A 26,610-nucleotide genomic window follows, 5' to 3' on the forward strand; every position below is an offset into this window, starting at 1 on the left:
TTGCTTCCACTGCAGGGGACACGGGTTCGATCCCCGGTTGGGGAACTAAAGATCCTGTGTGGCGTGGCCCAAAAAAAAAAGATTTGTATAAAAAAATATACAGTTATTCTCATAAGTTTGGTGGTGGTTTTAAAATGTAATAAGTATAGAGTACACCATTGTAGGATTGTGAAATATGCTATAGAAAATCCAATTATTATATCACTATTATTATTTATTGAGCGGCTATTGATAAAAATACCGCTTTTGGTGATCTTGATCTAACTGGACAAGTATGTTTAATCACGCATATGGAGCTTCTTGTTTCTTATGTATAAATGTGTGCCATATCTATAGCCTAAATACAAAAATAATCTTATGTATTAGAGTTCTTACAATCTAATAATTGTATCAACTATGCCTCACATTTTCCATCTCTAATTACTCAGGAACTTTGACTGAAATTTAGATTTCAGCTGTTTAAATTATTCCAGGAGTAAGGAAAAGTACAGTACGGGCTCTGTTTCTAGACTTCTACTCTGCATATCTGCAAAATTACTGCCTTTTATAATTATTCAGGGATTTGTCACTTTTACAACATTCCCAACTTTAACTAGTTTAATCTATTGTCTAATCTAGTGTTTAATCTATACACTCAGGGTCTCTGTTACTGTTATTATTAGAGCCAGGTCGGTATCATGTGTTTTCAAAAATCAAGGAACAGCAATTTTTTTTTTTTTTTTTTTTTTTTTTTGCGGTACGTGGGCCTCTCACTGTTGTGGCCTCTCCTGTTGCGGAGCACAGGCTCCGGACGCGCAGGCTCAGCGGCCATGGCTCATGGGCCCAGCCGCTCCGCGGCATGTGGGATCTTCCTGGACCGGGGCATGAACCTGTGTCCCCTGCATCGGCAGGCGGACTCTCAACCACTGTGCCACCAGGGGAGCCCCAGCAGCAATATTTTTTATTTTGTTTTATTTCTTAAAACATGAAGTAGTTTCAGTTGATAAAGGACATACTTTATCAACTGAAAATATATCATACAAAATAGAACCATTGGAAATGATCCATATAAGAAATGTCGGAATTCATTAAAAGTTATAGTGAAAAAAGGTAGAGTTAATCAGTTCAGTTCTTAAATTAGAATGTCTTAATAATTTACTGCAAAATATGAATATTATAAATTAACGTGTATTTATTTTTCAGTCATACAGTCACAACTAGCCAAGTGCTGATTGACCCTATTTTTTATCTAGCATTTGTACATTGAGGAGACCAATAATTTGGGCCTTTGAAAATAATCTTTTTCCTTTTTGGCCATGCTGTTCTCAGTTTCATCACAAGTGGGTGACTTCTGGCTAAACAAGGTAAAATCTTAGCATGAGCACCGATCCAAGGACAGGGTGACGATTTTAATGAGTTACATTGAGAGCTGGCCAAGTGAGCATCTGTTCCTTTTGTTTCTCAATACTTTGTAAGCCAGGATCTCTAAGCTACATGGCTATGTTGGTGTATGTCTGTATGATGGTTTTATTTTTTCCTCTCCTACCTTCTACTTTAGCAGTGCATGGTTAGAAATCTTGTGGCATCTGGCACAATGGTATAATTTCTTCTATGCTCTTGAGTGAGAAAATAAATTTGCTCATTGCTGCTGTTTCTGTTGCTCTCAAATGGTGACCCTCTCATCCCATTCTTGCTTATTTTAGCATTACTCTGCCACCTATATCCTTTCATCATCTCCTTAAACACCCTAATTTAATAATGATTTCTATCATTTCCTAGTTTAGGAACCCACCTAACTTTCTGATTCCTTTTATTGGCCCATCTTCATCTTCTGGTTCATTGCTTCAGATCTGAGCCAAATAATCAGTTGGTCAATGGCCAATAAAAACATGTAGCTGAAAATTCTCTTTCTTGCAACAGTCTCCAGTGAAGTGCCAATAACATAGGAATAGGAAGAATTTTCCCTTTTTTATTTACATATGTTATGTGTATCTCATGATTCTGTGCTGCTTCTACTGGCCTCATTTATTGCTTGCCCTTTGAAAAGTAATGACTTGCCATTATTTTTGTAGGTCTGTAAGCTTGTCCCTATTTCATGCTCTTCACCTTTAGCCCTTAACTGGGTAGTTTCACCTGCTATACTTGATATGGCTGTATTGGTTTTTAACTTGGTACAAGTATGTGTTGTTGATTCAGATTGTGCTCCAAAGTGGCCTTGAATGTCCACCTCCATGGAGAGCCGCTATAATATGGTGATATCAACCATTTTGGTCCTCTAGTTCAAAACAACTAATTCTGATAGGTGTGACTTTGGTTTGGGTGGACATGGTAGTTAAAGTCTAAGACCTTATTATTGAAAAGTGTTTATATAAGACATTAATACCAGTTAGTCCCTTTAAAAACAGCAATCCTGTTATGTTTGGACCCCTATAATATATTGTATGTGACTTCTTTGCCAGAGATATCTTAAAATAAATGTTTTATAATAGGTGTATGAAAAGAGACCCTTAGTCCTCTTTAGAATACAAGAAGACAAAGTTGTAAGGCAAACTACAGCCACCCTCGGTTAATAATCTTCTGAATCTCTGACTTGAAGAATGAGTCTTAAGAAAATATTTTAAAATAAAAATGGAGGAAGGGTCATTTTATAGTATAACTTAATCCAAGTAATATTTGGAGGCATTGAGATGTTTTTTGTTTCTTCCAAAGCCTTCCTTCTTACTAATTATAGCCCTGTAGTTCATGAGGTTTGTGTTTGGAACATGATAAGCTCTGTGTTTATTGTAGCTTTAAATGGACAGTCATTATTGACCTCCAATTTAATCTTTAAAATCAATAATCATGTTGTACCTAATTGTCAACCTTCATGATGTTTTTTAATTGGTAAAGAAAGCTTACTGGAAAAATAAAGAGCATTAATTTTTGTTATATTTTTATTGACTTCAAGTATTATTGAAAATTTTTGTTTTCAGGCTTTTCCCTAATTTACCCTTACACACACACATACACATACAGTTAAAACTGAGTTGTTTTTGAACACATCTGCCTGGATTCCTGCCTAGGTCGGAGAAGTTCTGCCTCTTTATATTTAGAAAATAAACCCCTTCCATAGTCCTTTGTAGATGTGTTCTGTATTGTAGTTGTTGTTGTTATTGTTTTTTACTTTAGACTAATAATCTTTTTGCAACTGAGACAGAAAAATGTGATGTTCCTTTCCACTCACTCCAGATTTTGATAGAAGACTTGTTTTATTTACTTCCAAAATTATATCCGCAGGAAACAAGCTGTTTAAATTCAGATTATGCTGAAGCAAAATGGTCCTGGTATGAGAAGCAACGTGCTGTTTTACGAGCACAGAGTCCCCTTTCTCATAACTGATTGATAGTAAATATTTTCCTGAAGAATTATTGCCAACCATGAACAGTGCAACTGTTTCACTTTTTTCCTGTGCTACTTGCTGTACCAGCCATTGTCGGTAATTAAGATCTACAATTCACAATGCAGACGTTTGCACTTCCTCTGGGTCTGTGCTATTTATAAGGCATTTCAGCTGTTCAGAGTTTCTTTTGAGTTTTAAACTACGTGTTAACAGACTTCTTTAATATACTGTTCCACAAGTAGCATGTTAGATGGTCCATTCTGCACACAAGCTTCTCTGTTGGGTCTAAAGAATAGCTTTGTGGAGAATATATTAAGATTTAACCATATCATTGAGGCTGATGTGGTTGGAAAAACTGAAGTATAATGTTTTATACATTAGGCTTATTGCTGTATTAAAGGAGGCAGGAATTAAGTTCAGAAGTAATGTTTTTTCTTCCATCTTTAAATATTTATATGAATTAGTGAATGTTAATGGGGATTACAGAGAGGTTCTGAGAAATACTAGTACAGTGACTTTTCCAAGCTCACTTTGAAGTAATAATAGAATCTAGAATCCTCATTATAGACAACAGTTTGTGTGTTTGTCAGATTAAGGATATGAGAATACATAACCTTCTAGATGTGCATGATATTTAAGAATACAAACATGGGGCACCGAAATGGATCAGCAGATTGACTGCACATTTGCTGTGTAATCAGCTTCGGGAACCCTAAGCAGCATATGCCACTGGAGGGGAAGTGTAGATAGGAATCCTGGTCTGTATTAAAATTGGTAAAATTCAAAGTCATTTTCAACCATTTCAGCAAAGTTAATTAAAAAAAAAAAGTTAGGACCCCAGTGAGAATCTTCATGAATTATAGTCTAGATTCACAGTAAATACTTGCACAGTCTCCTTGCTACCTGCTCTCATGGTTAAACATACAAGTAAAAGAAACAAGAAACTGAAAGCTGTTAACAAAATATGTTAAACTTTTGCCCTGAATGGGGATCAGACTGACTGTTTTTAAGTCTGAAGTCAGAGGCATTGATTCTGCACATTGGCCGCCAGCATCTTCCAGCAGGGCAGATCTGTGGAGAAAGGCAGGACACGGGTTCGGTGCTGATTTCTTGATGGCTCCTTGAATAGACAGAGCTTATAACAAAGACTTTCCAAGGCAGTTTTATTTGCCAAAACCTAAAACTTTCTGTAGTTCTTTTGAACTACAGTGTTTCTGTAAACTTTTTCCCTTCAGTGAACTCTTTATGAGCCTTTTTTTAGATAGCAGCAGTGGTTCAACTGTTGGGAACCACTGATATATCTGACTGAGGTGCTTCAAGATGCTAGAACCTATTCACATTTCTATCTAGCCAGGGAGCTAATAAGATTGAGTTTGTCTTTGTGGGTTGATCTGGATTAGCATGAGATGAGCCCAGTCATTGTCTCCCTCAGTGAAAAAGGAAAGGTTGGGAGAGAGTGGGATGAAGGAAGAAAGTTTTTCATGAAGAACTGACCGCAGTATTGCCTGCTGATGCATGTCAGATAACCCGCACCAAGAGATCACATGGCTTCTCCAAAAGTCAAACGATCAATTCGCCTCGTTTTGGCTCTGTACTTAATGCACAAACAGTGCGATCTGCGGGGCTGTAATTGCATTGTTAGGGCCAAGGAACAAGCCTGTGCCTTTTCAGCAGACAGCTGGCAGGGAGAGAGGCATGTTGTTAGGAAAGAGAGAGGCAAGGCAAATAAAATTACTGCTAACGCTCAGAGATCGGCAGGAGTCCTACTTGCCTAATCTTACCGGTGGGAGCAAGCGGCTGTTGTAATCCAATTATAGCAGCATAAGCAATTTGTTAGACACTCCGCATAATGTAACAATTTCCCAATAAACTCTGACTTGTAATAACGTCGGCAAGAGTCCGCATAAATCTGCCCGAATGGTGGGGGCTGGAGCGTTAGGCTGGGGGCTTGTAATTGGCGCCATCAGCATGTTTTGCGGAGTGCAGTATGGTGCAGTCTTTAGTGCAGGAATTTTAAGGAGAAAAGCGTGGCACACGTTTCTTAGAAAAAGAAAAGTAGCCATTAAAGGGGGAGCAGCAAGAAGGGCATACTCTTGCCTTCACATTACCTAGGAATCTTAGTATAGAAAGAAAACAGGAGGAAGCCATGTTTCCTTCTAATACTAAAAAGGGGAATGGGGGTAGAATGTGTGGATTAAATTCCTTTATTTAAAAGGCATCAGTTTCCATTATTTATACCCTCCTTCTCCAGCCCCCCAAAATGCTGTTCAGGCAGCATTTAGCTAACATTTTTACAAAATGTTCTCAGCTAGGCAAGCCTAGAAATGCCAAATTAACATATATTTTCTTCTAGAGTTTAGCATTTTCTTTACAACAGGAAAATATATTTTCTTTGTGCCCAGGACAAATCTTTTAAAGATATTATCTCATTGACTATCAAACCTTTGTGTAGAATTCTGTCTTCTGCTTTAAGAAACCGTCTCTTACTGAAGGGTTTAAAACCCAGATTATTTGCTTAGCTGGCTTTATTATGCTTCTTATTTTCCAATTCTGAAATATATTGTGAATTTCTGTGATACTAGGATTAATAATCCTTCTTGTTGATCACTTACATTGTATAAGAATACAGTTTTGGGGCTTCCCTGGTGGCACAGTGGTTGAGAGTCCGCCTGCCGACGCAGGGGACACGGGTTTGTGCCCCGGTCCGGGAAGATCCCACATGCCGCGGAGTGGCTGGGCCCGTGAGCCATGGCCGCTGAGCCTGCGCTTCCGGAGCCTGTGCTCCGCAACGGGAGAGGCCACAACAGTGAGAGGCCCACGTACCGCCAAAAAAAAAAAAAAAAGGCTACAGTTTTTATTATTTAAACCTATACCTATATAATCATTATAGAAACCATTTTGATTCCTAAGTCATAAAATTGCTGCTTTAGAAAAATATTTGTTGTTGTGTTGTGCAAAATAGAACCTCCACTATTTATTGATTGATTAGCATTTGTAGTCACAGAATAGAGTTTCTTATTATATAGGGTATAGGAGGTGAAGAGTGCTCACATACTCGAGTTAATAGACAGATTTTCATGCTACTGTGTGTGTATTAAATGTTATCTACTTATGCCAACCCAACTGTTCATTGTTGTTAATTTATGTCAAAACCAAGCTTATAAAATAAGGACAGGATTCTTCAAAATACCGTGTTGCTGTGGGTATTATTACAATAAATATTTACTTTCAGTATAAACATTTCCTTCTACTGAAGCAAATGCTGCCTTGTTTGACTGGAGCTACATCAATAATCTACAGTGCCTCTAATAAAGCCACTCAGTGTCTGGGTTTAACTAATGGCTGATTTTCATGGCTTTGACAGTGAGCTGTGTGCGTTATTTTCTCCTGATATTGTAAAAATAATGAGAGCAAATTAGAACAATCAGTTTACACAGATAGCTGCTGATTGGAGGCGATGGGCAATATGGTAGCAGGTAATCCATCTTCGGGCTCCTGTCACATTAACTTCAGCAGTGTGAAAAGATCAGGTGGGGTAAGCAGGGATCCTGCCCAATCGGAACACTGAAATTAATGAGAAGAGCATTGTTCTGTGATCAACCTTTTAATTAGCAAGACTGGAGATGTTGGGAGTGATGAAGGCAACACCACAGCTGCACAATGCCAGGCACAGTTCCTTAAAAGGGAATGAAAAAGAAAAATCTTTGGGTTTCACATCATACTTTGTTGCTGTATACAGGCATTTTGTTTCCACTCTAGAGCTGGTTTACAGACTTTAAGAAGTACTGCCTATACACTTGAAACTAATATAGTGTTATATGCCAATTTTACTTCAATTGAAAGAAAAAAATACTACCTACTTTCCAAAGTATTGTCACAAATATGGTTGATGTATTAATGATCTGTAGACAGTAATTCTATCAAGGGTCATTTAGAACTTTACAGTTTCTTTGGCATTGCACTCTGGGTTTTAACCTTTGATTTTTTAAAAATCAGGTAACCAGAGAAATTAAAATTTTAAAAGGTCTGCCTTCTCAGCCTCCTACCACCCCACCCCTCCAATATAGAGTTTTCCTTGCAAGTAGCATGCGAGTTTTCTGGTTTGGAGGACTTCTGTCACTTTGAATTATTCAAAAGAGGACCCTAATGCAGGCAGTAAGCTATGGCATATTTAAGTTCTGTTCCTTTCCTGATTCTGTTTATTAGGAAATTCACTATTTGTTTTTTTTTCCGTATGTCACTGACTTCTGTATGTTGGGGACTGTGTTATTTCAGTTTATATAATTGAGAATTGACTATCAATGAATGGTGTTTATAGGAGGAAGAGGGGGGAAAATCTGTGCAGTAGCTGAGACTAAGGGCTGGTTCATCCGCTTAAAGCTCAGTTATACTAAATTGTAACCATGTTAATCATCCCTGAAATATTGGAAAATATGGTATTAGGCTGTGGAAGACATTAATGAGCCAAATTTTCTCCACCAAATCAGTGCCTGTTTTCTTGGCCACCTTTGACAGGCTTTGACTATGGGAAGGTATATGAGGCCACCAGGATTTGCAGTATTTTAGAGTTTATATCTTAAGTTTAGTGGCTTACTGTAAAAGCAAGTAATATAGGCTATGTAGATGAATCCAGATATCTTCCAAAGACATATAAAATAAATTTGTTTTCTTAATATTAACAGTCAGTTGTCTTAGGCACTTATTTAAAGTATTAATACATAAAAGCCAGTTTATTAGGCACCCATCTGAGTATAGAATTAACAGGAAAGAGCCTAAAGTATAGTATGAAATATTCAGGTTAGGTGTAAGCTAATCTTTTCTCATCATAGTTAATAGGACTTTTAAAATAATATATATAACTAACAGAAATTCTTTATTGCAGCCCTAAGCTACTGTATTTGCAGAATATAAGTCCCTGATATTTACTTCTTTGCAGAACTCATAGAACAAAGGCTCTTCACTTCCTCCTAGTACCTATCTCCCTACCTTCCTTTCCCCTCTAAAAATATTTAGTATAGCTCTAGCAATTCTGTCAGAAACCTGATTTTTTGTTTTGTTTTGTTTTTTGACTAATAGCTTTTCCTGAAAATATTCATTAAGACTTAAATGTATCAGTATTTTAAGATCAGTGACTTAATACTAAGTAGTCTCTAGGACTTCCCCCCTACACTCTATAAGAGAATGGTGCTACTGTGCATATTAGTATTTTAAAGCCCACTTGTTAGAATTTTGCGTGATAACTTTTCTGCATTTCTTAATCTGGAAGAGATTTTTAGTCTTACTGCTTTTATGGATTTTTGTGGCTTTTCGTTCTCTTCTCTCTTAGTGACAGTTCCAGAAGCCTGGGCTCATAAGCTCTCCATAAATAAGTATGTTCTTAGTCATATGGTATAAATAGATCACTTACAAAGCTTGTGAAACCTGAGCTCTCCTTTTGAACCTTTCAGTACCCATGAGCTCAGGATTCATACATGTAAAATTTTATTCTTGTGTCGTGAGTTCAGCTTCTTGTAAGGCAAATGAGCTATGAATTTAAATGTTCTCTATACCAAGTTTCTACAAAAATAAAATTGTGTTTTTCCATTTTCCTATGATTCTGGAATTCCATCTGACTTATCTTGCCAATATTTGTTCTTGTTGTTAGAGCTCTTTTCCAGTAAGATTTGTTTCTTAAGATGAGTGTTAAAATAGATGTTTCTTTTTTTGAGGGCATCTTTTTCGTTTGTTTATAACAGTAATAACAGAAATGTCTAACTGGCTGAATGACCAAGAAACTCCCTTTTAATTTCCTAACAGAGCTAGAGTTGCCAAGTCACCTTAAATTCTACTAATCCAAAATCTCATCAGTAGGGTTCACTTTAGAGAAATTTTCATTAGTCTAGTCCTTTGGATCTCACCTAACACACCCTTATTTAAAGTTCTTATGTATGGAACCAGTTTTATCTCTGAGGATGTGATAATCTTTTCTAAGTTCCTCATCCTCCTCATTTATTAGTTTGGGGTATATTCCTATACAAGGAATTTTTAAAGGTCCATTTTCTTTCTCTTGTAACTTCAGGATGGAAGATATTTATTTTTACTTTTGTACTACTCAAAAGTTTGAGGAGGAGAGAGAGAATATGTTAATATTTATTAAGCCCCTGTGTTTAGGCACTTTTGTGCTAGCTATGTTGTCTGTTTCAACCTGATGAGATGGATGATACTATCCCTATTTTACAGATAAGGAACCTGAAGCTTAGAGAAATTAAAACTTTTCACATATCTAAGCTGTAGAGTTTTGAGTCATCTCTCTGACTTCAGAGTCCTTGCTTTACTGCATACGGGTTGATTTTTAAGTAGTATTTGGAGGCCCTGTGTATCTCTTCTGTTATACTTGGCCTCACACTACAAAGCACCTATAGCTTTTCAACATTTGATTTATATAGAACATTTGACATCTAGCAAATATTATTTCTTCATCTCCCCCATCCCCCCACCCCTTACTGCTTGTAAAATATCTTGTTCTGCCTGAACTGTGGCAAGACTGTTTCCAGAAAATTTAACTAACTGCGTTAAATACTCTGGGTTACCTAGTCAATAATTCTATGCAATTTTACATGCTTACTCAATAATAATCACCTACCTTGTAAACATAGATCTTTAAAGGATTGAAGATGACCTCATGTCATTGGACTTATTATGAGTATGGTAGCACCTTAGTATGAGTCCAGTACAATTCGTTCAAGGTGGTAACCTTACCTTAGTAATTGTTTTAGAAATTGTTCTGGAATACAAATCTCATTTGAATTGCTGTATCAGGATTTACAGTGTAAGCATATATTGGCAGTCCTTTTATACCAAAAACTTATTTTTCCTGGTTAAACTTGGTAATTAGTTTTATCAGTTAAAACAAAAAAATGTCCCTTAGGGCTTCAAAGCCCGGGCTCTGTCTGATTACACTTTAGTAAATATTTTTTGTAAGTATGCATGCTTTTAGATAGTTTGGTGATTGTAAAGACATGATGAGGGTATCAGAATTAATAGATGGACCTTGAATCCCCTGTTTCAGACAGGAAAGAGGAGGATTGGGACAGGAGTGAGTAATTAAGAAACAGGTTGATCAAAAGCAAATGAAAACAAAAAGCAAATAAACATAAATATTATTCTGTGGTGTGTGTGTGTGTGTGTGTGTGTGTGTGTGTGTGTGTGTAAAATCTCCCTGGATATTCTCTAATGGAAAGAATAGAAATTTTTGATAGTTACAGTTGACATACAAATATATGTAAGAAGCACTTGGTCACATGGAGCACTAAGACCACGACAAACGGAAAATTTTAAGTATTTCTAGAAGAATGACCATAAATTTAATTATGCTTTATACCTCAGACATCACTTCTTTAACTTTAGCCACATTTTCTTGGAATATCTAATAGCATAAGAAATTTAATTATAAAGATTAAAAAAACAAAAAACTTTGGAGCAAGCCTAAAGGAAAATACAGAGAGAAAACCATGTTTAAAAAGAGATGGTTCCTACAGTGTTAGCTATGGAGTGTGTAGCGTGACTCTGTAATGGAATATCATGGCAGGGGGTATAATACTGTAAATAAGATGAATATGCCACTTGTGGATTAATGGGCAACCTAAAGAGTGGCTTTATTTACATCTATGTGTGAGGTTCATTTCCAGTTTGTGTATTTTTTCTTATTCTTGTAATTGGAGTGCTTAAAACCTGATGGTTTAATTAGGAAACTTAAAATCAGTTTCCTTGAATCTTAATATGTGTGGGGTTTTGTTTTGGTTTGCGGTTTTTTTGGGGGGAAGGGGGTAGGATTAGTATAATGTGATTTTTGACTTTAAAATTGTTCGGTTGAAGGAGTTTTCTTTTTTTCCTCTAGGTAATACTTAAGGAGAAGAGGTGGGTTCTGAATATAAGTCCAAGAAATACAACTACTTTTTATATTTTACATTTTGATAGGGAATAGGTGTAGACATCACATTATAGATTATAGTAGATTCCATTTGCAGTGATAAAAGGATATGGGATGCTTTTCAAAGGTTTGAGTACTGAGTAATGTAAACTTGAATACTTCTAGCCTGGGACACTGTAGGAGCCACTATCTCAACATTATAACATGAGAACATGCAATAAGAGTAGATTCTAAGTGAGAGTTTTATATAACTTATTTTTTTTAATTTATTGAAGTATAGTTGATTTACTATTTTGTGTTAATTTCTGCTGTATAGCAAAGTGTTTCAGTTATACATAAATATACATTCTTTTTCATATTCTTTTCCATTATGGTTTATCACAAGATATTGAATACAGTTCCCTGTGCTATACAGTAGGACCTTGTTGTTTATCCAATTCTATATATAATAGTTTGCTTATATAACTAATTTTTTACTCAGCTGTTTAGGTTGCTATTGGTTTCCACTTAATGCTATTATTTAGTGCTCTTAAAACTTCAAATTTTGAGATTTAGACTATTTTTTACTCCCTGTTTTCTCCCTCAATTGAAAATGTGTGGTAAAAGTTACCTATAAAGGGCAAATTATATGCAAAACTAAATTGCCTTCATTGTAGAGTCTGAATAGGACTGATTTTCACTTGCAGAAGGTAGATTCTCAAATTATATTTGTTGAGTCTGATATATATTATTTAAAGTATTAAAATCCAGAGATTGTGTCATCAAGTTTTACAGCATTTGTGCACCATTATTTATTGAATGTTTACAATGTGCCAGACACTAAGGGTTAAGGGTTTTATATACATTCTCACTTAAATCCCCACAACAATCTCATTAAGCATACAACCCCATTTTATATATAGATTAACCAGAACTCAGAGATATCAAGCAATTTGCCCAAGGTATGTTGCAGAACTAGAATTTGAACCCAGACTGTCTGACCCCATGGCCATGTGTTTTCAATCATTGTGTTTTGTGAATTTTAGTACATAGAAATTAGGGCAGATGTAGCAAATGTGAGGGGATTATCTAAAAAGTTCTCTATGGTGCCTTTTAAGTGTTAACAATTTATTAACAAATAGCCATGATTTGGAAAACACAGAAGTATGCAAATTGGTTATATAAAATCATGGTACAGTAATACATTTTAGGTTTGTGTTCTCCTCTTACACGTATAGTATTTTCCTTTTCAGCATTCTATATGAGATGATAAAAATTAAAAATACCTCAATTAGCAACCACAAAAAAGTAAAACTGTTAATTGAACCTTGTAATCTCCTCTTACTGTCTGTTAGGCTTTTCTTTTCAGGCTTTGATTGTGTGTAATAAAACTGTTGCTTAATTAATGCCAGAATTCTGAAGCCTTTGGATGCCACAAAAGAGAGTGAAATGGAGAAACCAAGAGGCAGCATCGAATAGCTTTTCTGTTGTGTTAATTTAGATCTGTCATTCTTGTTCTGGTTCATGATATATGGCTCCCAGTAGATACTAGGTGAATTAAAAGAGAAGCAAGTAGTGGATCCTGTCTCAGGAAAAACACAAATGATTGAAGCTCTCAGTAGCTTAATGAATAACTGTTTTCGGATAATATTTCACCCCTAGTTTGAGCTGCCCTTGGAATGAATGTGGCTGTGTTAATGTGACCAGCAGACATAATGCAAAACCAAACTAATTGGTAACTTGGCATTATGGCTTTGTGGTATGTGCAGGAGCGATCCAGTACTAATGTCCATGCCGCACTGTCTTTGGCAGAGTGGTGCTTGTGTGTAACCAGAGCATGAGAGAGGAAGTCATCCTGACTTGTATTAATCTCCATTTAGAATGCTAAAAAAAAAAAATTTCCTTTGGAAATTGTTAAAGTTTCCTATAATTGTGGACACACTTTTTGAGGGATCTATATGCTAAGAAAAGGTTGATAGGAAATGTTTGTTCCTTATAATAGTTCAAAAAATGTTTCTTTAGAATGCAGAATAATGAAGAACACATAATAGTCTTAGCTAAAATGAATTTATTTTTTAAGGTGGTTCTTTATATTCTCTTCTTTTTCATTCTCCTTGATTCAAGGGACTTATTAATTAGCTGGCTTTATATTTGTATTTTAACAAGAGTGTTGAAAAGCAGTGTTTCTTTCAGAGAGGGGAAGATTTGAAACCCAACAATGAAAAACGAAGCCCCTTTTATTTCTGGCTGCATTCTCAGATAGTGTGTATTATAATCATTGAACTTTTAGAGACTGCTCAAATGCTGCCTGAAATGTGTAGGATTACAACATTATAACTAAATTATACTTTCTGGCATATCCAAATGTGAAACAGACATTGCTGAGTGGAAGCACTGATAACATAATTTCCATTGGTTAAGGTGTCAGTGGAGAAGGGAGTTTACAAGCATGGGCAAAGAATACAGGCTAATTTGAATAGGTCGCTATTGTCCAGGGGGTTATTTAATGCTAATAAATACTTGTTTTAGAATGGATGGAACTAGGTTAAGTGTTACAGCCAAACCTTCCTCTTCTCCACGGAAGAGCAAGGTTCTCCTAACACTGACCTACTTTGCTCTTGTGTGGTATATAGGTACAGTATATAGGTATGAAGCCATGAAGAGAAAAATTGATGAAGATCAGAAGAATTTTTAGTAGGGAAGTGCTTGGTAGCATGCTTCTTTGTTTGTGAGACATAATGTTGCCACAAATCATGAATAAATGTTCCGAATTCTCTAATATTATAGCAGTTATAACCATTTTTAAGCCTCCTTTCTAAGTAGATATTTCTCTCCTGGCTTTCTGTATTGTGAACTTCACAAAACTGGCTTAGGCAGCCTATTAATTATTCATTTCATAGCAACAATTAAAGCAAATTAAAAATAAAAATCGCCATATTGCATTTAACCGTGGGCAGCACCAAACTGTGTCAGCTCTGTAAAGCCCTGTGATGTTTCCTTAGTTAAAAGTGCTAGAGGGAGCTCTAACCTTGTTCAGAGTAGTGGCATATGGGAACAGTTATCTGTATGTGGCCAAAGGGTTGTAAGTGAAGATAGAGGCTAAGGCTGTGCCATGGCAAAATTTAAATCTTTTTTATAGAACTCCCTGTTTCATTTATATCAGAAAATAAGGGTTAGGACTATGTATCTGTGTAACCAAACAGGACTTTATTCACCCTTATTTCTCTTTTTATGAATATAATAATGTGTTCCTAATACAGTATTCAGGAGACCCTGAGTTTGGCTCAGTGAATTTTCACAAAGTGAACAACACATCTGAGTAACCACCAGCAAGATTTTTTTTTTTTTAAGCAAAGGAAAGGAAAAGAACCTGACCAGAAACCCACTCCTGCCCTCTTTGTCATTCCCCTCCCAAGGGTAGCCGTTATCCTCTCTGCTAACATCATGTGTTAGTTTTGCCTGGTTTTGAACTTTGTGTAAATGGAATCATACAGTATACATTCTGTACTGTTTGACTTATTTCACTCAACATAGTTTTTTGAAAGTCATATTATTGCATATACCTGTAATTTGTTTATTCTCAATGATGTGTAGTATTTCATTATGTAAATATACCAAATTTATGTATCCACTTTACTGTGGATGAACATTTGGGTTGCTTTCAGATTTTGATAACTACAAAATTTTTTCGGTATATATTTACAATGAATACACATATTCTATTGTGTATGTAACTAGGAGGGGAATTAGAATGTCCTGACAGTGGTACCAATTTATACTCTTTCCAGCAGTTAATGAGAGTTCCATTGTTCCTTTTCCTCACTACACAACACTTGTTGTCTGGCTTTTTCATTGAAGCATTCTGGTGGTGTGTAGCAGTATCCCATTGTGGGTTTTTGTGTTTTTTCTTAATTGTGGTAAAAAAAAAATTTATATAACATAAAATTTACTATCTTAACCATTTTTAAAGTGTACAGTTCAATAGTGTTAAGTATATTCACATTGTTGTCACGTGTTTTTAAATTTAACTTTCCCTTAACACTTAAAATTGAGCGTTTCTTTATATGTTGATTGACCACTTAGATGTGAAGTGCCTGTTCAAGTCTTTTGCCCATTTTTCTATTGTGTTTTATATATTTTTCCTAATGATTTGTAGGAGTTCTTTATGAATTCTGGATATAAGTCCTTTGATACATGTGTTACGAATATTTTCTCCTACTCTGTGACTTGCCTTTGCACTTTTAAAATGATATCTATTGATGAACAGAGGTTCTTAATTTTAATATAGTCCAATTTATCAATCTTTGCCTCACGTAGTTCTACCTAAGAAATCTATGCCTACTCCAGTGTCATGAAGATATTCTCTTACGTTTTTTTTTCTAAAATTTTTATTGTTTTTTACCTTTAACGTTTAGATCTGCACTCCATTTGATTTTTGTGTGTTGTGTTAGGTAGAGGTGAGAGTGCTTTTTTAAAAAAATGTGATATTCGGTTGACCTAGCACCATTTATTAAAACATGTATTTCCCACTATACTGCATTGTTTTCTTTGTCATAAATTACATGACCATATATGTATAGGTCTTTGTCAAATCTTGAACTCTGATAGTAAGCCCTCTAGCTTTGTTGTTATTCTTCAATATTACCTTGGTTATTCTTGGCCATTTGTATTCTCATATAAATTTTAGAATCAGCTTATCAGTATTTACCATCTATGTGACCTTTGCATTGCCTAATATAGTATTGGCACATAGGAAGTCCTCAATATATTTGTTTAAATGAGATAACTCAGTACACACAAAAATTCCCTAAGTTGTAGTTTCCTCTGATTTCACCCAGAGCCTTTGAGCCTGGCTCTGCTGAGCTTCTCTTACAGTCTAATCACATCTTAAATTTTCTTTTTTTCTTCACAATTCTATCCCCAATCACATCAGCTAATGGTGGCTAGACAAGTTAGCATATTTTAAAATATTCCAATTCATAATTCCCCTTCCTGGGGAATTTTGTATGGAGTTTCAGTTAAAACTACTTTCAGAGTTTGGTGGGCAGGTCCTGATACAGGCCGAATTGCTCTGATGGTTTCTACATACTAGCAAATGAAAACAACTACCTTTATTAGGCATTTATGTGCCAGACCCTGTGCTTAGCATTTTATACATAATCTCCTGTTGTTTCTTTTAACAACCCTGGGAAATATGTGGTATTATTCCCCTTTGCATGTGAAGAAATTTGAGGCTTAAGGAGGGTAACTAGCTTGCACAAGCCTACATAGTTTGTACATTGCAGACATAGGGCTTGAACCTAGGCTTGTCTGGTACTATGTAGTACTGCCTCTAAAATCACAATTCCTTTTACTTCATCTACAAGGAGCCCAGGCTCCTTGCTATTATCCCTAGGAATATATCCTCCCAAATGTCTTGATTCTGTCTTCTTCCCAACCCTACCCAACATAGTCACTGCTACTGTCTTAGTCCATGTCCATTCTGCTATCAGCCTACTCTTCCAGCTTTATTTATTTACAATGTAGGCCCATTAGATTGCTCAGTATTGGAAAATACTATCACCATGGCAGATGGTGCCACAAATTATGTTTGTAACTTCCAGTGAAATTTAATCTTTCAAATGGAAATTGAGGCCCAGTTCTTTTTCATATATCTTTATTTAATACAGTAGCTGATGTATCACCTTGGCCTTGAGGACACTTGATGGCCTTTGGAATTGACAGAAAAAGGTCTCTAAGATACAGCAGGCTATGGGCTATCATGCTGAAAATTAAACTGGCCGAGAACAGCAGAACCTTGATAAAGCATTAAGAGGATCCCAGTAGGTTTTTCATATCTATTTGCAGACTCTTCATGTAGCCCTGCTACTTTGATTTGGCCCCAAATAGACAAGTTGGTATATTAAATTGATACAATATTTTATCTCCATGCAAAATAAAGGAATTTTTAATAGAGATACATTCATTTATTAACAATTTTCTTGAAAACCTTCCCTTAAATACTGGGAACTATGGAGAAGGTGGGTGGGGAAATGAGAGTAAATTATGAAAGAAATGAGGCACATTGAGACACAAAACCTCAAGACATCATTAGGTCTTCAGGTCCTCGAGTCAGCCCTGAGAAAGGTTAACACTGTAAAGTTTTAAATTCTTAATTATGGAATATTTTAGCATGTAGAAAACTAAGAGAATAATAATGTTACCTGTGTACCTGTCACACTCAGAATGATAACATTTCTTTGCATTAAAAACTCAGTTGTTGCAGAAAAGTTTGACTTATTCTTGGGATTTTGGAATATATTGCCTGTCCAAATAATATTATGAAAAATATTTCTTTTTACTTGAGATGTGTACTTAAACTCTAATATGTTAGTTTTTTAGTGAGAAAATGTGAAGAATGATTCTTTTTAAATGTATTCCCTCAGCTCTATTTTAATTTACCATGGAACTGAACCATAAACTCAAAATATAAAAGCCAGACTGAGCCTGAGATTATTCCATCCACCCACTCATTTTACAGATGAGATCTCAAACAGTAGAGACTTACCTAAGATCACATAGCTAATAAGTGATGGGACTAGGCCATCATGCTGTCTTACTTTTGCTGTGGGGCTGTTCACATGTGAATCAACTATAAGAAAACTTTTCATAATGGTTTGTTTCCAAAGCATCAAATTTCCAAAGCCTCTGTTTATTCCTTAAACAGAAAATGGAAATAGAATAACTTCAAAACACTTGGCACATAGGAAAACTTCATTGGAAAAACTTGTTACCCTTGCATTTCATATTTATAGTGCTCCATGTGAGCTTAAGTCACACCCAGGTGAAGTAAAAAGTTGGGTAGTAAAGCAGGAAATGTCTTTATAGAAACTATTTCATCCGTTAAGAAAAGCCAAGTTCTGCAAAGAAAAGATACAGTCCTATTTCTAAATTAAGCACATAAACAGTATGGAATTAACTATCTTCCTGATTTTCATTTTCTCATCCCACCTTCACTCCCAACAAACACACACAGAATCCCTGGTGGGGGTTTGTCCCATTTTGAAAAAGAAAATTTTTGTGACACCCAAGATTCAGTATTTCCTCCAAAACACCAAAAATCTGCAGTCTCTGGCCCACAAAACCCCATAAAAATAGTGCCCATGTGGGGGAAATGTAAATAACCTTCAGATAAAATCACAAAGTAATCATTTTTCTGCTAATTTTTGAGAAAAAGAAGGGTGGATGCTGATGACAGCTGGAATTTCAGTCTGACTTCTGCCCTAGCTATGTCTTTGCTGATTACTAAAATGAAGTACAAAGTCTGAAGGAAGCAAAATGTACTCTGTACCCTACAGGATGTAGGAATCATCCTGTATTTACTGTAGAAATCAGTAAAGTGGATTTTCAAAATTAGGGTACTGTATTGAGAATCTTGTTACCATTCTAATAATTTCCTTATGGTTCTTCCCTCACTAAATTTGAATGTTATGGGAATATGTTTTGGCAATTGCTCTGAAAGATTGAAAATGAAAAATAATTGATGTTCAAATGTCTTTTATTTCACATCATAAAACATATTTCGAGGTCTTCCTTTTGCTCTTTCCTGTCTTCACCAGTTGTTAAATGTCACTCATCATTAGTTCAGTTTTACCCTCATTCTTAAATTTTTACATAGTAATATTTTATTACATTAAAATGTTGAAACTAATCTTAGAAAACAGTGGATTAAAGGTTATTAAGTTAGAGTACTTAGGGACAAGCATCAATGTAGTGATAGTAGCATCCTTGTTGGTACGAGAAGGGGACTCCAAATATGTTTATAACCACAAAGCAATTTACCACTACTCACCAAAAGCAATATCCACTCCTTACATTAGCTTGGATTGAAATTTCAATTTACCTGATATTTTTGAGCTGCTGCTACATATCTGTATAGTTACGGTATATATCTAAATGGCTTATGTCGACCTCTGTCCTTCAGAGTTTAAAATCTAGTTTGAAAGTGAAGGTTGCTGGGCATATATTATTGTAAAAGTGAAGAGAAGATTGTATTTAATAAAATTATTAAGCTAATAAAAATCAGCAACTATGTACATTGCAGTGTTCTCTAGTTAAAAGCATAATGAGAGCTAATGCCCTTACTATGTGCTGGGTACTGTTCTAAATGCTTTTTCATATGTATTATTTATATCCTAACATTAACCCTTCCAATTAAGTACTGTGAGAATCACCATTTTACAGATGAGGTATTTGAGGCACAGAGAGGTTAAGTAACTTAGCCAAGAACACATGGTAGTGCTCGGATAGAATCAGTGCAAAATCATGGTATTATTTTTTTACGATATTCTATTACATAAACATGAACTCCTTCAGAAAGACATTTGAACTGGCTTCGGTGTAGCACTTGTGGTCTTGATGGTCATGTAAACTTCTTTTGGCTATAGAAAATGTCTTTATCCTTTTATACAAAATAGTCCTAGTGTTCTGTATTTAGTCTTAGTCATTGACTTGGAGCTTCATTGTTATTAGAAAGCCAAAGGTCCAGAATTTCATTTTAGAAAAACTGTACACTTGTAACAACTGCATTTTGAAATTTAGTGTGAACTCTACTAACTTACGTGAATTTGAGCAAGTTATTTTGATCACCTCTGCTAAAAAAAAACAGATGCTGCATCCAAACTAAGCTTTTCCTGGATAAATTAAGAAGACAATTACCCATGTATTCCAGAGAGAAATGTCTTTTGTCCCTTGATGCTCCAAGGGTTATTAAAGTTTTACCTGCAGATAACCAAGACTTCCAGAAGTTACAAGTCATTTACTTCATTCACTGCAGCTAAGAGAGGCCTGTGCTGCTGCCTCATAGGATTATTTCTTGCTGCATTTAACATGCATTAACAAGCATTTGGAAAGAGTTGAATTTCTTCTAGAAAGCCGAGTTGGCTTCTTGAGATCCTAACCCAAAAAACCTTGTATTTTCCTAATCCAAGTTTTAGATATAGCTTCTCAAAGGCTTTCTTCAGGAGCAAGTTTTACCAAGTCATTGAGACCTTTTATTGGACCAAAAAATGTAAGGATTAGAACACAAAGAGGAGGAGGGTAGTTTTTTCTTCTTTATTTAAAACTGACTATATTTTTTCCCATGTCCTTTTTTTTTTTCTTTTTAAACATCTTTATTGGGGTATAATTGCTTTACAATGGTGTGTTAGTTTCTGCTTTATAACAAAGTGAATCAGTTATACATATACATATGTTTCCATATCTCTTCCGGCTTGCATCTCCCTCCCTCCCACCCTCCCTATCCCACCCCTCCAGGCGGTCACAAAGCACCGAGCTGATCTCCCTGTGCTATGTGGCTGCTTCCCACTAGCTATCTACCTTATGTTTGGTAGTGTATATATGTCCATGCCTCTCTCTCCTTTTTAATTGCGTTTTAAGTGTGTCTCTGTGTTTTCCTCTGGCAGCCAGTGCCTCTATCATTCCCTGTTATTTATTGGTAGAACTTAGCTTTCTGATGCTAAAATTAAGGGAGAATGTGAGGGAGAAGTCAGGGAGAGAAGTGTCTTAGTTAAAACTTTCTCCATCACAGAAATTTTATTTTGGTAATATTAATATTATTTAACATCCAGGTGAGCAACCTCTATCTGAGGAAGTTTACAGAAAGAGCAACAAGATTCCAGACAATTAAACTTTATTATTCTGCCCGAAACATTAAGTAGTGGTTTAGAAAAGTAGTTTTTCATCCCCTCTCCCTCTTGATGTTTACTGTATGGGAGAGGACCTTTTCATCCAACAGGCATATTGCTTTTCTTGAGGTAGGTGAGCTTGGTAATGTTAGGTCCCTTTTGCATTTGGTTATATTTATTCCTTTCCCCCTCATCTCTCTCCACCTCATCCCTACTCTCTCCCTCCATATCTCCCTCCATCTATTTCCTTGCCCCTCATCTCTTTTCCCTTTGCCATTTCTTCCTATCCATGCTATCCTTCCCATCTTTTTCCTCGTCTCTCTCCTACCCACTCTCTCCTGTTCCCCATCTTCAGTCACTTTCATTCCTCTCCCTTCTCACCTCTCCTCTCCTCCTTGCTCTCTCCTTTCTCCTTGCCTCCCTTCCCTTTCTTCCCGCTCTTCCCCTTCCTTCTCCCTCCTCCTCACTCCTTCCCTCCTCTCTCTGCCTCTTCCTCCTCTTCTCTCCCCTCCTTTCCACACTCACAATCACTTATAATTCTGTATCCTATAGGATCAGATCTTGACTTCTCTGAGGTGTTCAGCAAAGGAGATAAATTTTGCCTGCTCTGATTAATTTGATGTTATAGACAAAGAATTCTCTAGATGACACAGAAACACTCTCCCACATATCAAATAATTGACTAATAATTTTTTTTTAGACCAGAAAGATATATATCCACCAAAATGTGAACACTGTTTATTTGTTGATGGTGGAAATTATGGGCAATTTTTATGTTCTTTGTGTTTCTGTATTTTTCATATTTTCTAAAGTTTGTCTATTATAAATGCTGTATTTTAAAAAAAATCAATTGATCTTTCTTTGCTTGACCCCAATAATCCTGATTTAAAGAAAGAAAACCAAAAAAAATGAGGAATCAAATTTGATCCTCTAGTGAATATGAACTTGATTTGCCATTTTTGTTTGTTTGTTTTTTGCGGTACGCGGGCCTCTCACTGTTGTGGCCTCTCCCCTTGCGGAGCACAGGGTCCGGAAGCACAGGCTCAGTGGCCATGGCTCACGGGCCCAGTCGCACCGTGGCATGTGGGATCTTCCCAGATCAGGGCACGAACCCGTGTCCCCTGCAATCAGCAGGCAGACTCTCAACCACTGCGCCACCAGGGAAGCCCCTGATTTGCCATTTTGCTATTCAGTTTTCCACATCCTTTCAACTTTCAAAATGGTGGCCCCTTGATTGCAACAGGAAGCCTTCAGCTGTTGGCGCAAACATAGCAGATAATGGATGTTAAAAACAGTCTCACAAGTTAGGCTTAAACTCTAAGTCCTACAAGGCCTTTTCTGCCTTCCTCTACCTTTCCCAAAATTTAGTTCATATTTTGTTGTTTGTAATATTACTATACTATGAGGGTGGTCAGTTTAACAGAATTAGCAGTTTATATAGAGATTTGTTTTGTTTTGGGGGATAGAGGGGACCGACACTGGTGAGCAGCCATTCTATTATTTGTTATACCTTGTCTATTGTCTTTGCTACCGTTGGTTATAAAAGGCTTAAAATTCATACTGTACTAGGCCATGGTACCAATTCGCTTGCAGTTAAACGTTAAAATTCCAAGTTCAGATTCAAGTTTGACCAAAAGAAAAAAATTCCAGACTGTTTCCTTCGCAGTTGGCTAGCTTAGGTGTGGAAGGTGAATGTAAGACTAGATGAAATGTTCTACACAAAGTTATGCATTTCCTAGCTACAGTGTACTTGTTTCAGAAAGGGTTAAATGGTGTAGTTAGTAAATGATTTTCTAGCTGCAGGGGTTTTTGAAAAGAGATCTAGGAATTCTGCAGTTAATTGGATTCTGCAGGCATGGACTTACAGTCGTTGAAAAAATTTGAGTGAGTGAAATTCTCTTGCTTTGCTCCTAGGTATAGTTCATACAGTGTCTTAGAAGTCCAGAATTATTTTTTTTTTAAGGATCTTATGCCTGTTTGTGCTGGTTGGACATTTTATATGATAAACATGACATTTTGAAAGATTTTACACAATATATTCCCTTGCTTTGCCCTTCTCCCTGTTTTTTTTTCCTTCTTCCCTCATTTCCCCAAGTCTGCATCACTGGTGCTTTTCCTCATTTTTCCCCATCTTGTGAGCAAAGTCTTAACAGTACGTAGAAAGTTAACTGCCTGGAGTCTTTTAAATATAAGTAACACGCAACCAGTAATAAGCTGTCGGTTGTTTTTTTGCTGCCTGCAAAGAAACATAAACACAGCGCTCATTTCTGGCAGGTTTTTACTGTCAGAGTTTCTCCTATTATATTTATCTTACAATTTGCCAGGGGGTGAAGTTATTAAGTTTTAGCAGCAGCCATCGATCAAGTTCACAAGTTAACACGATAAAGGCTCTATGCCGCTCCGATCGGGGGAAATGATGATCCTCACTCGGTAATTAACTAAATGAGAAAGTTAAATCTTACTTGAGAGCTGGGAGAGATGAAAGAGAGATGTTTGTCAGTTTCTCAGTGGAAATTAGAAGCAGTTTTCTGCAATTCCCTAAGCTGCTGCTCTGTCATATTTTACATAAGCACTGGGAAAATGTCTTGTAATTAGTGCTGTCATGGAGGATTTTTTTTTTTTTTTTGCTGAAGGATGTTGGAATAATTCATTAGATTATCAAAGAAAGGCTTGTGTCCTGAAATGATTAGCACAGTGAAATTTAAACCATTAACGATAACAAGTTTAGAGCTTGCTGCAGTGCAGAGGCACCCGGGGTATGCCTGTGCCTATTTCAATCATTTCTTATAATTAAACATTATGTCCTTTTTATTCCCCCCATCACTAAGACCCATCCAAAAATCCTTTTAAGGTGGCACTGTCTACATCAGTGCGTTTACCAGCCTTGGAGGTGTGCGTGGTTAGTAGCTATCATAATGCAGCAGTAAATTAAACTGCTGTGAGCTTCTTGGTTTAGAACAAAAGAACCTATCACCCTGGAAGCTATGAAATTGCATGAGGGAACCCACTACAGAAACAAGAGCCCCAATTTGAAACCTAAATATGTTAAGTGACTATCCTATCCCTCAAAAATCCAGAAGTAATAAAAATGGCTTTGTTGTGATTTTGGTGAATTTTTTTATATGGCTTTTCCTATAATTAGTAAATAGAAAAAAAGATTGCCAAGTGTCCAGTCTTTAAAGAATCATTTATACCCGGGCATTTATGAATTCATTTCCTGGTAAGTTTTATTTAAAAGAATTGGAGTGATTGCAAGCTTTCTCTTGTTGGTTATTAGAAACCAGTCAAATTCATAATGTGAACTTTCCTTCTGCTGACAAGTCTGCCCCTTCCTGTCTTCCACGTTCACTAATCAGATCTGACATATTTATGAGTTCACCTAATATATAATCATATTTAGTAGAAGCTGTTAAAATATTAATACAATAATCCCACTGAGAAATGTGATGCTTACTCCTGTTGAAATGTTTGTCCTGTTCTATACATGCAGCCACCATTTTCTTTTCATTTGCACTCTTACCTGAGGCGCTCCCCCAAAGATAAGGGACTACTTCTTTGGTCACTGAAAGTTATAGAGATTTTTTAAAAATGGAAAACTGGAAATGTTAAAAGTTATGGTTCCACTTTTGAGCATTCATTACCTTTTACTCTGCATGTTCAATTTATGGCCAAATTCTTTCAGTTTCTCTTGAAACTCACTTGTTAAAAGGTGCTTAAGTGCCAGTGGACTCTATTGAACCTTCTGGGTCCCTTTTTCTTTTCTACCCTAGCTCTTTGTAAGTTCTAGAGCTGTTCTGGATCTCCCTGCTATCACCATCTCCATCCTTAGGTGTGCTTACTTATTTCTTTCAGTCCTAATCAAAATGTAGACAATATCATTTCCTCTTAATTTAACGAAGACAATGTTGACTTTTTTTTTTAAGAGATATTTTTACAAAGAAATCAAGGGAAAACAGTAGGAAAACACTTTGAAATCAAAGTTTTTGTATTCTTATTTAGCTGAAGCCTGGCGATAACCAATAGAGAACAGTATAGACCTAAAAATTCCTCCTCTTTCCCATGCAAAAATCTTGAATGTTTTACCTTGTTTCTCCTGGCCACAAGGAGCAAGAACCCTGGTTTTATCCCTATCCAGGTTAATGTACCAGATTAAATATTTGAAGGATCGGCCCTACTGAAGAAGTAAATCACTATACTGAAATAAATGTGTATTATAACCTAGATTTATAATTCTCAATTATATAAAAGGAGGGCTTTTCTCCTCCTTCCTCTCTTGTGAGGGTAAAATACCTTTCTTCTAAGCACTTCCTAATCTACCTCTTCTAACCTTAGCCATGATCACTTCTTGCCTGGATTATTTTATCAGCTCTAATTGGTCTTCCTTCCTCTGCTCTTTCAACTAGCCCTTGTTATCCCCTCCCCACTGCCCCAGATGCCCCCCACTCCCCTTTCTCTGTGTGGTACCTAGTATAAGTATTTCTAAAGCATAAATTAGATGATGCCATATTTAACTATCTCTAAACCTCCAGGGGCTCTCCTTTACACTTAACAAGAAATCCAGACTTCTTACTGTGACCTGGAAGGCCTTACATGATCTGGCCCTGCGTCACCTTACTAACCTCGTTTCCCACCACTTTCCCCCTCATTCAGTTTGCCCCACCCATACCAGTCACCTTTCTTTCTTTCACTTGAATATACCTTTGACTTGTTCTTCCTTCTGTCTGGGAGGCTTTTCCCCCAGATCTTCACAAGGCTTGACTCTCATCTTTCAGATCTCAGCTCAAATGTTACCTGCTTCAGCGTCATTTCATAACCACCTCAGTTAGAGTAGGTTGTACTATTCACTTCCTGTTTTTTGTTACCTTATTTTGTTTTCTTCACAATACTTACTGGTTTCTGAGATTAAAATATTTATTACATATTCTCCCTCTACTCCTCACCAGAGAAAGAAACTTTGTCTACCTGTTCACCAGTTTCCCTAGCACCTAGAAGAATGCCTAGCACAGACTAGTCACTCAATAAATGGTTGTTAAAATTATGGTTACCACGGATAAGGGGGGAGGGATAAATTGGGAGATCGGGATTGACACATACATACTACTATATATAAAATAGACAACTAATAAGGGCCTACTGTATAGCACAGGGAACTCTACTCAATACTCTGTAATGGCCTATATGGGGAAAGAATCTAAAAAAGAGTGGATATATGTGTAACAGATTCACTTTGCTGTACACCTGAAACTAACACAGCATTGTAAATCAACTATAACCCAATAAAAATTAAAAAAAAAAAAAAAAAGTAACACAGGGAGGCCCAGGGCAGGCCAGCTCAGGCCAAGACATCACTCTGATCCCACCCCGGTAGCCCTGTGTCCCCTCCCTGTATGTGTGAAGGTGGGGGTTTATGGGGGATCGGTCTTCCTCAAGCAAGAGCAGGCTGATGAGGAGTTAGAAGTCTGATGGGCCAATTATGTCCACACCCCAGGTCAAAGCTGGCTGGGCTGGATGTAGAGAGCCCAGGCAGTGCCCTTCTACCCGAGGTTTATCACAAGCCCTCTAGATGTATATCCTTTCTCCTAAGTGCATATTGGAGCAGACACAGGTCTGTGCCTGATCTGGGAGCAGAAGGTCAAATGGGCAGAAGAAGCAGTGATAAGATACTGGCCAGGCAGGGCTCTGATACCTCCGGGCCAGGC

At 36.6% G+C, this 26,610-nt stretch overlaps 1 protein-coding gene across 11 annotated transcripts in view; it reads left to right on the forward strand.

Moving 5' to 3' along the window:
* BTRC (beta-transducin repeat containing E3 ubiquitin protein ligase) overlaps positions 1-26,610 on the forward strand; it is a 182,530-nt gene that overhangs the window by 112,858 nt on the left and 43,062 nt on the right. The gene's annotated exons all lie outside the window — the stretch shown is intronic.

The sequence above is a fragment of the Delphinapterus leucas genome, chromosome 16 (genome assembly GCF_059928025.1).
Source record: "Delphinapterus leucas isolate spDelLeu-1000000601 "Yukka" chromosome 16, BTC_Dleu_Yukka2, whole genome shotgun sequence".
Taxonomy (NCBI): domain Eukaryota; kingdom Metazoa; phylum Chordata; class Mammalia; order Artiodactyla; family Monodontidae; genus Delphinapterus; species Delphinapterus leucas.